The sequence below is a fragment of the Amblyomma americanum genome, chromosome 7, assembly GCF_052857255.1.
Source record: "Amblyomma americanum isolate KBUSLIRL-KWMA chromosome 7, ASM5285725v1, whole genome shotgun sequence".
Taxonomy (NCBI): Eukaryota; Metazoa; Arthropoda; class Arachnida; order Ixodida; family Ixodidae; genus Amblyomma; species Amblyomma americanum.
The window spans coordinates 168,734,470-168,745,106 of NC_135503.1; the positions used below are offsets into that span (position 1 = coordinate 168,734,470).

A 10,637-nucleotide genomic window follows, 5' to 3' on the forward strand; every position below is an offset into this window, starting at 1 on the left:
TGCCGTGGAACAGGCTGTGGGACGTGTGGAAAACAATCGCCGAGAAGAAGCTCGTACCCGTGCGATCAGCATACTCGCCAAGCTGCCACATCGGCACCCCATCCCACTCCTTGCTCAGGAGCGTGATGCAGTCAGGAGCCTGCGGAGCAATACGGATATCGCAATCCTACCTGCTGACAAGGGCAACGCCATCGTCATCCTAAACCACAGCGACTACGTTGAGAAAATGGCGAAGCTTCTGGAGGATGATGGCACGTACATGCGTCTCAAGCGGGACCCTACACTCAAGGTAGAGCGAGAGTTGCAAAGGCTTTTGACAGACGTCTTCCAGTTTGTTCCACCACAGCACAGGTCGTTATACTTCACGCTCCTCTGCCACAATGGATCTGCCCCTGCTTTATATGGCCTCCCGAAGATCCACAAGCCAGGCGTTCCAATGCGACCAATAGTGGATTTTACCTGCTCTCCCTTGTACCGGCTTTCAGGCTACTTGCACAGTTTTTTCGCCACTCGTTGGCAAGAGACCGACTTTCGTACGCAACTTCTTTGATTTTACTGAAAAAATACGCGAAATCACGATTGACAGCGACGAGATAATGGTGTCATTTGACGTCAGATCACTGTTTACCAGCGTCCCCGTGGATCTGGCGGTGGAGGTATGCCGTTCAGCGCTTCGAGACGACGACGGACTGAGTGCTAGGACACCCATCGATCCATCGGACCTGTTGAAGCTTCTGCAGTTTTGCTTGAAGAACACGTACTTCATCTTTCGAGGCACTGTCTACAAGCAGGTTCATGGCACTGCCATGGGAGCATCTATCTCGGTCACAACCGCAAACCTCACAATGGAAGCACTGGAAAGCCGCGCTTTGGCTTCGTTCGAGCCGCGCCCGAAGGTCTTCCTGCGGTACATTGATGACTGCTTTTGCATAATCAAAAAGAATGCCTTGGCTGCTTTCACGAACCATTTGAACAGCATGGAAGATTCCATCCAGTTTACCGTCGAGGAGGAGATTTCTGGCCGTCTTCCTTTTCTGGACGTCATGGTGGAGCGACGTGATGACCGCCTATCATTCAAGGTGTACAGAAAGAACACGCACATAGGCCAATACCTTCACTTTAATTCAGTCCATCCTACGTGCCATAAGCGCTCCGTCGTTTCTACCCTCGTCGGTCGTGCGGAAAGAATGTGCTCGAAACCCGAAGAAAAAGCCTCTGACATACGCCAAGTGCGACGCGAGCTCAACAATTGTGGCTACCCACAGCACTTCGTGAACGCTGTAATACAGCAGACAACGAGACCAGCTCAGCCCGTTCGCCTACCTTGCCGTGCCCGAGCTGCAATACCCTATGTGCCAGGCGTGAGCGAGTCATTGGCCCGCATTTTTCGCACCTACGATGTGCATATAGCTCACGTGCCTGCGTGCAAGCTTCGTCACGAATTGGTGTCCGTAAAGGACAAGCTAAAAAGGAAAAGTTTCCCGGAGTAATTTATAAAATCCCCTGCTCAGACTGCGATCACTCCTACATAGGTGAAAGCGGAAACTTTGAAAGACGGCTGAATGAGCACAAGAATGATGTCAAGAAAAAGAAGGCTTGTTCCAACGCACTGGCTGAACACGTTGAAAACACGAAGCATGATATCGCTTGGGAAGAAGTGGCAATTATCGGCCGTGAGAAAAACTGGATGTCACGCCAATATCTGGAGTCTCTGTTTATCCAGACAACAGATCAGACGCTCAACCGTAACATCGGCAATCTACCGCCCTCGTACGCTAGATGCCTGCGACGATTAGCACAACGTACTTAAGCTTTGTGTGCGAAATTTTTCCATCAGTGAACAAGACTTCCGTGTGGAAGTCGAAACGTCCTTCCATCTTGACAACACCTTTTGGTCGGCGCTTCATTATTTTCGCCAAGGAAGGGAGATAACACCGCTCCTTGCGGGGTACCAACATTACCAAGTGTGAAGGAGGGGTCTGTATATCATCTATATGCAGTGGGGCTATGCGACCGTTTAAGAAGGCCCGAATATAGTTGTAGGTCTTAGGCCCCAACTGCAGCTCTTGGATGCCCTGCAGGATGGCGCTGTGCGTATTGCGGCTTTGATCCTCGCGTTAACACTTCCAGTTCCATAGTGCTGCGCCACCGAAGCGATGAGAGCGTCCGCATTCAATTGTGTTTTTATAGGTTCGCGTAAAGTGTCTGCTATTTAACGCTGGGTGGCGCTGCTTAACATAATGCCGTGGGCAATTTTGACCAAAGAGAGTGGGAAAGGGCAGAGAAGAAGGCTGCTATTGGGAGGTGGACAGGACCATATGGTATTCCGATTATGTAAATAAAGAAGCAAGGGCCAAAATCCAAGCAAACATTACTAGAGGTAGTGAACAATATGATAGTGGATGGTAAAGCCCCCAATAAAAGGCGATTAAGTAGAAGGAACATGACATATTAGGGCAAGGGGGATAAAGCTGACATAAGCAACTACCGTCCTATAGCAGTGACATCTGTGGTTTACCCGGTGATGATGCAGATAATAAAGGACAGAGTGCAGGCTTGGGTGGAGAACGAGGGGTTACTAGGGGAGCTACAAAACCGGTTCCGAAAACAAAGGATGTTGGAGGACAATCTGTTTTCATTTGCCCAGTGTATGCAGATTGCTCAAAAGCAACACATGCCACTGTGGCTAGCATTTCTGGATAGCAGGGGAGATTACGGCAAAGTTATCCAAGAGGATTTGTGGAGCATACTGGACACATTGGATGCGGAAGATGGAGTAATTAATCTTTTAAAAGACCTATATTAAATGTTACAGAGTGCTCAGAAAATGGAACAAAATGTATCAGGGTCTATAGAGAGACCGAGAGGGCTTAGGCAAGGATGTCCTCTTTCTCCTTTGTTGTTCATGTTGTACCTGCAAGGGTGAGAGACCATACTAAAGAGGACAGGACTAAGATTCAACATTGCTTTTTTAAAGCAAGGAGATTGAATTAAACAGTCATTCCCGAGGCAAATGTACGCGGACGAAGATATTGCGCTAAGGGCTGACAAGGAAAAGTTGCAGAAGTTGATACACATTTATGGTACAGAGGGAGATAGATTTGATTTCAATTCTAGTAAGGAAAAATCTGCAGTCATGATATCAAATGATGAGGGTGGCAGGCATAGAACAAACGAGTTCATGCTGGAAGTAGTGGAAGAATACAAGAATTTTGGGGTTTTAATAAATAACGGTGCTGAGTATCTGACAGAGGATGAAAAATATGCAATCAATAAAGCTATTACAAATGCAGCTGCCATGAATAACAGGGCACTGTGGAATTACAATAGGTATGAAGTGGTAAGAGGGATCTAAAAAGGGGTGATGATTCCTAGTCTCTGCTTCGGAAATGTGGTCCTGTACATAAGACGTGATGTTCAAGCAAGGTTAGAAATCAAACAACGCGGCGTAGGGAGGCTAATTTTCGGAGCACATGGCAATAAACCAAATCATGGGGTACAGTGTGATATGGAATGGGCGTCGTTCGAGAGAAGAGAAGCTAGCAGTAAGGTAGTATTTGAGGAGCGATTGAATAAAATAGGGGAAAGAAGTGGTCTAGGAAAGTTTTCAGATAGCTGTACATAAGGAATGTTGACCCGAAATGGAGAAAGCGAACTAGAAAATTGACAAGAAAATATCAGGACAGCAGTAGAAGGGCAAATCAGCAACTATTGGCCAAGAAAAAGGTTAAGGAAATAGAGAGAGCTCTGTGGAAAACAGTGACGCTAAAGAAATCGGCACTGGGAACACACAGGATCCTTAAGCAGGAAATTGCCATAGAAAATATCTCTGATAATTGTACGGGAAGCTCTTTGTTGCTTGAGGCCAGGACGAGAGTTTTTCGGAATAAGACATTTAGAGTCAGGTACCACGAGATAGACACGTTGTGCGGTGCTTGTGGAGAGCTGGAGAAAAAGGCTGAACACTTGATACTTTTCTTTAAAGGGCTTCACTCGGCAGTGGAAAGCAGCGGGCCTAATTTATTCAAAGCATTGAGGTTTAAGAATAGTGAAGGAAAAGTAGATTTTAAGCGGGTAGAAGCAAAGAAGTGAAGGTTATCTGAATGATGTCTAAAATCAAGACAAGAGTAAAATTTCACGAGTCACAGCTAGGTGGCTTGAACCACCGCCCGATTTAAAGGGTTCAGGCTTGTCCGTCCGTTCCTCCGTCCGCCTGTCCGTTCGTCCATCCATCCACCCTTACACCCGGACACCCATTCATTCATCCATCCATCCGTGCGGCGCGGACGCACGTTTCGGTGCTCTTCATATTACGCATGTTGACCCGCGCCGGACGGAGTGACGGCTGCGGGATGGACGTGATGGCGTCACACATTTGAGTTTTTTTTAAGCGAAATTTATTACCGCAGTGCATCAATAATGGGTGAAGGAGTGATGAAATATGTATCAGTGATTAAATGAATGTTAAAAGGATAGCTGTTTTGATGAAGTCCCGTAGAGAAAGATGGTACGGCCCCTGCGTCCAGGCAATGTATGAGCAGGGTTGCTTGGTGAAAGACCCGCTACCTTCAGGTGCCGGATCCTTGCAGGCTTGAGAGCTGGGCAGTCCCACAGTAAGTGATGAATGTCGGCTTCAATGTCCTCATGTTTGCATATCGGACGCCCTGGCCAAGGAGAAAAATCTCGGTACTGAGGCCACTTCCGCCGCCGCGGTGGCTGAGTGGTTATGGCGCTCGGCTGCTGGCTCGAAAGACGCGGGTTAGATCCCGGCCGCGGCGGTCGTATTTCGATGGAGGCGAAATTCTAAAGGCCCATGTGCTGTACAATGTCAGTGCACGTTAAAGAACCACAGGTGGTCGAAATTTTCGGAGCCCTTCACTACGGCGTCTCTCATTGCCTTAGTTGCTTTGGGAAGTTAAACCCCCCTATAGTATAAACCATGAGGCTACTTCTGAGTGACAGCAGTTGCGAGTGCAACCCCGACCAGGATCCTCCTAAGCGGAACCTCCTCTGCACGGGTAAAACCGCGGTGGAGGGTTACCGCACACGGAGGGATGAGAGCATATGTGCGGCGCCGGAGGAGTTCCTTTCTTGATGAAAGGACGTTAAAACTGTCCAAATGAAGGAGCCGGGGCAGTGATGAGTTTGGATTCGCAAGGTGGTGCGCTAAATATGCCTGGTTTTGTTAGGTCAGCAGATCCCGTCATTTCAACACTTTTAAGGTAAGGCATATTTAGATTTAGTTTAGTTAGGCAAAGCACAGGTTAGAGAGCGGAATTTAGGTCCATGTCCTAACGGCCGGGTTTATACGTGCAGGCAGCTAGGATTTTCATGGATCTTTAACGTTAGATGTTTTAGAAAGGAAGTTATTCTCGGCATTAGATTCTCGACATTCTTGACAGCAGAATTTTATTTCAGCCCGTGTTTGCATGTGTTTTTTATCACCTTGCGGATGTTCTGAGCATTATGTGGTAGCAATAAATGCGTGGTGATAAAAAGGTCGAGCAAATGTTGATTAAACGCAAGTAATTTGAGGGATCGGTGAATTTAAGGAGACGCGGTTTCAATTGGTACAGGAGGCCGAAGCTGTGAATGTTATGCGCAAATGTTGCCGAATAAATGGCCTCCTCGACAGGTATTAGACCAAAAATGGGATTCTTAGGGCAAACAAAGCCTCAAGTCCAGGTCCTCGTCCAGGCTAAAATAAAGCAGTTTACTAACCGCTGGCTGTCTGAAGTTTGTGATGCAAGTAAAAGAGGGGAAAGAAAATTCAGGAACATGTAAGCTGGCGGAGTAAAACGAATCAAAGAAACGCGGGAAAATATTCAAGATGCTGAGGGAAAATGTTTAGAGGGGAATGAGGCTGTGAACTACAATACATCTGTTATAGGTGAGTCATTTAGGAGCGAAGATAAGTTGTCTCCCCAAACGAGGGAGCAACACAGGACAGCGTAATAGAAAGCAGCTTACAACTTACTAGTCTTGAATGGAAATATGGCAAAGCAAATATCCCTAAATCCGTACCCGCTAGGATAGACGGTGGACTTCGTCGAGAAGCAAAGAAACGTTGTTAGAAGCATTGGAGACAGCAAGAGTAAGCAAATTCCGCAATGCAGGAGAGAGGAATGTAAATTTGATTTGTGAAGAAAAACGAGAAAGGAGGCACATAAAGTCCTTCTAACCGATTACTGTATACCTGTTATATACAGCCTGGCAGTGCAGGCGGTGAAATAATAATGCAGTCATGGGTATAAAGAATTAAGCTACTCGGAGCCCTTCAGAATGAGTTCAGAGGGGGTAGGCGCTTGGAAAAAAGCCTGGTCGTGCTAGCCCCCCCCCCCCCCGCCCTCAAAAAAACGAAAGTTCGAAAGGACGAAAAGTTAGATTAAGGACGAAATAAAGGCTTGGGGGCTTTTTTAACCACGTTATTATAGAAGAAAATGTGAGAGCGTTTGAGTTTCTTGCTGAGGTGTTTACAATGAGTGTGTATTATTCTTGGAATTTTCCTGAAAAAACTGCGTTTCGAACAGGTTCCAATACCAGGTTTCAATATGGTATGCATCAGTCGTCAGCTTTTATAGTATACGAGTACCGTTGTTTGAATTATCTTGAGGCATTATTACTAATCCGGCCCAATAATCGACCTTATTTAATTTTCTTGGCTGTGCATACTTGCAAAGTTTTGGATTTCCTTGGAATTTTTTTTACGGTTGAGTTATTAAACAGCTTGGGGGATCTGATATTTTGAAATAGCCGCCACTGTGGCTGAGTGGTTACAGCGCTCGGCTGCCGGCCCGAAAGATGGGGTTAGATCCCGGCCGCAGCGGTCGAATTACGATAGAGTTGAAATTCTAGAGGCCCGTGTACTGTGCGATGTCAGTGCACATTAAGGAGCCCCAGGTGGTCGAAATTTCCGGAGCCCTTTACTACGGCGTCTCTTATAGCCTGAGTCGTTTGGGATGTGAAACAGCATAAGCCATACCAAACAATATTTTGAAATTTTGCGGTCAGCTGTTATTGGTCGACTGGCCATCTCAATCGCATTCATATACTGCGAGCAGTCCTGATACCCCTACTGGTGCAGTAGTACGGCGGTTAAGCAATGCGCTTCTTCTGACTCGACAGGTGATTGTTTCAAACAATGCCAACGGTGGGGACGATGAGGGTCTTGATGTTCTTCCCGTGCTCCCGGAAGGCTCATGGAGAACCGCCAATTTGAGCAGGGGGAAATGCATTGAATCTGGCAACGGTGGGCACTTTGCTCCCGGTCGTCAGGTTGCGAGGACATCACAATGCCACGTGACCTTTCCAATCTAGGAGTGCTACCTCTGATTTGTTAGTTGGGGTCACGTGTCCTTGATGACGAAGGAATCGATCAATCAGAGAATTTCTTGACGGAGAAGCCGGAAAGTGCATGACGCCAGTTTAAATGCTATCGCATGTTGTAAACTGCCCCTTGATGGTACTAGGAAGGTGGCGTTCGTCATCGCACACAGTCTAAGGGGGTGTCAACAAAATCCATCCAATATGGTATCGTGCCTGCTATCATCGCGAACTCCTGTGCCTCTGTTTTAATCCCGGTGGCGCTGCCGGAACAAGAGCTCCTGCAAGAATTGTCAGCGCATCGTTTGCACTGCGGAAACTATTCCGTAGGCAGCTGGATTTCAAGGAGAAAAGAGGAGTAACGTGAGCGAACTACGGTCCAACGTTAAATCACCATATTATCCTTGCCCCCTTCATCGACATCAGCCTGCCTGCATCCAGCACCGGAGAAAGGTCGCGCCTATATTTTTTCAATTATCCCTGTCTTGTGTAGCTGTGGCTGATTTATCGCTGCAAAATTCCCAAGCTCATTTGCCCAATTGAGTTCCTGAGCAATGGATAGCATTCCGTGCTTTCAATCCACCCCGTTACCTGAAAGCACCATTGGTCATATTCACTTTGCATTACAGGCACTGCCCATGCCAATTTATTCATCATGACTTCGACTAGTATACCGTTTACTGTAGTCAGGAGGAAACAGGTGCCCGTAGAAAGGTAGCCCCCCGCTTTACGCTCCATTATTTGGTTGCCGGTCGCCTCTTACTTAGCTCCATTTTACCGGTACTCACCTACTGGGCAGAAACGTTGAGGCCAACGAAAAGAGATCAGCTTAAAGACAAGAAGCCAGCTATGGGTAGAGAAATGATACGTATAACGTTAAGAGAACGGAAGCGCGCAGAGTGGGTGGCGGGACAAACGCGAAATAATGACATCTGAGTCGAAGTCAAGTGAAAGAAATGGGCTTGGGCAGGGCAAGTAATGGGAAGGCAAGATAACCGCTGGTATTTAAGAGTAACGGAGTGGATTTCATGGTACTTAAGGGTAACGGAGTGGATTTCAAGGGAAGGCAAGCGTAGCAGGGGGTGGCAGAAATTTATGTGGACGGCCGTGGATACGGCCGCAGCTGGAAAATGAAAGATTTAATTGGAGAGACAAGGGAGAAGCCTTTGCGTGGAGTGGGCGTAGTCGGGCTGATGATAATGAACCATGGCAGGTTGCAGCTGGCTCTTACGTGTGCCACTCGTGTAGACAGCAAGTGACAAAGAGAGCCACCGCCGGTGAGTAGACGGGACTCTCATGCTATCGCATAAAAAGGAAAGTATGGGCGACGCAACGGGAGGTGTTTGGTGGTCTGCGCGAGTATCTCGAAACCAGACTTCGTCAGGCGCCTGTTCCGAGAATGCAGAGCACCCCTTTCACTTTTTCCTTGCCACTATAAGTTCATAGACCGAGCAGGTAGCAACAGATTGACGGATTCAATTTGAAATAGAAATAGAATACGGGACGCTCGTCCCGTTTTCTTCTATTCCTTCGTCCCCGTACGAAACACTAAACTCTGTGTATATGATATAACAAAGCATTTCTATTTAGTCGAAGCTTTCATCCTATTGGAGGTCGTTCAGATATGCACGAGATCACGAAGACGGTTAAATGTTGGGTACCAAGATGTTAGCAGCGCGATCATTCATAACTTCTTCGCACTAAGCTCTAAGCTTTTGGCTGTCTTTGTGCTTCCATCGTAATGCCAATGCGTTTCCACACGATTCTACAGGACTATACCACGGCCATGCCAAGCTGCTTGCGGACGTTGGTTACACCGGGGCCGGGGGGTACCGAAGACACCTGTGTATCACGCGCCAGTGATGCCCCAGGACACGCAGAAGAGACAGCATTCGAACTCACCCATTTCGGACTACTTGTCGCTGGCCGGCTCTCGGAAGAAGTGCCTGCTGTGGTTGGAATCTGTTGGAAGAGGCGCTTGCTGGCGTGAACGGCCTTTCACAAAGCCTGGAAGCACGCGCCTTGTGAGGCTTCTGCTTCTTCCACGGCACTCCTCTTTTCCGATTTTGTCGTTTCCATTAATTCATATTTCTTTGCTTACCTGAGCGAGGACAAAGAAGAGAAAGTGTCCGTCTAACAACAACCCTGAAAGTCAGTTCAATTCCCGTGGAACTTGTACCGACTGGAGATGGAATTCTCAAAATAAAGAATCCGAAAACAGTACAGCATCAACTAAAAAGTCTAACCAGTCACTATCTCGACATTTCGAAGTGCAACCTCTTGGGACGCATGGAATTGTTTTTAAGTCGGCAGACATTTAGTGCGTATCGCTCTGCTCCGGTGTAATACCTTGTCTTCTCTGCCGGTTAAAGCCTTCATTCCCGAGCAGTTTGCGCGCTCTAAAAGCATTGTACGTGGAGTGGACCAGTCATCTTCAATTCAAGAAATTGTGGAGGAGTTCCAGGAAGCCGGGGCGGGAATTATTTCTGTATACCACTGCTCTCGCGAGATGGCTGGAGTGCTTGTTGCCACGGAGTCAGTCATAACTACTTTTGCTGGTCGCACATGCCCCTTGGAGTTGAAAATTTAGCCAATTGTCTACGGCGTGACCCGCTGCATCCTAGACGCCAGCGATGTACCATCTGTTAGAGATTTGGACATAGCGGTAGAGCCTGTAATTAAGCCAGCGACCAGATGCCAAGTGTGTGGTGAAGGTCATTCTCCCGACAGCTGCACCGCTGAGCAACCAAGCTGTTGTCTATGCAGTAGCAGTCACAGCGCCGATGATGCCACTTGTGAAAGTCGATCACAGGAGCAAAGTTTATTGGAATTAATTCAGCAGAATCGCTGCTCATGGGCAGATGCTTATGCACTCCTTAACCGCAAAAGACATTCATATGCTAGCCTTGTGCGTTCCTCTACTCCAGACCTCGAGGCCACATTGTCTGCATCAGTAGCGTGAACCGTCGAAAAGCACTCTCAGTTGTGGTCGAGCGCGTGCTAAGCAGCTTCATGCAGGCGCTGTCTAATATTGTTGCAAATCAGGCCATTTCTCAACTTCAGCTTGTAGTTCCACCCGCATGAACATCACAGCATTCCTGTGCTCAAAGTTTCGTTGCCACGTCATCACCCAAGGTGCCGTCTCGCGTGCCGCCTCTTGACAGCGTCCCTGTAAGTCTTTCTCGGAACACTGTTTGCACTAAGGATGCAGAAATGACTTGCCCTACGCAGAAGCGTCGTGCTTCAACCTCTCCTTATAAGTCCTCCGTTCCCCAGCTCAAGACCAAAAAAAGGGCCTTTTTGAGTGTCTTCCA

The 10,637-nt window shown here is 47.6% G+C and overlaps 1 long non-coding RNA gene across 1 annotated transcript in view; it reads right to left on the reverse strand.

Annotated features, from left to right (window-relative positions):
- Positions 1-9,344, reverse strand: part of LOC144097581 (uncharacterized) — an 86,996-nt gene extending 77,652 nt beyond the window's left edge. The window contains exon 1 of the long non-coding RNA XR_013307075.1: positions 9,226-9,344. This is a non-coding gene — a long non-coding RNA (uncharacterized LOC144097581). The remainder of the gene's footprint in view (positions 1-9,225) is intronic.
- Positions 9,345-10,637: the final 1,293 nt, after the last annotated feature.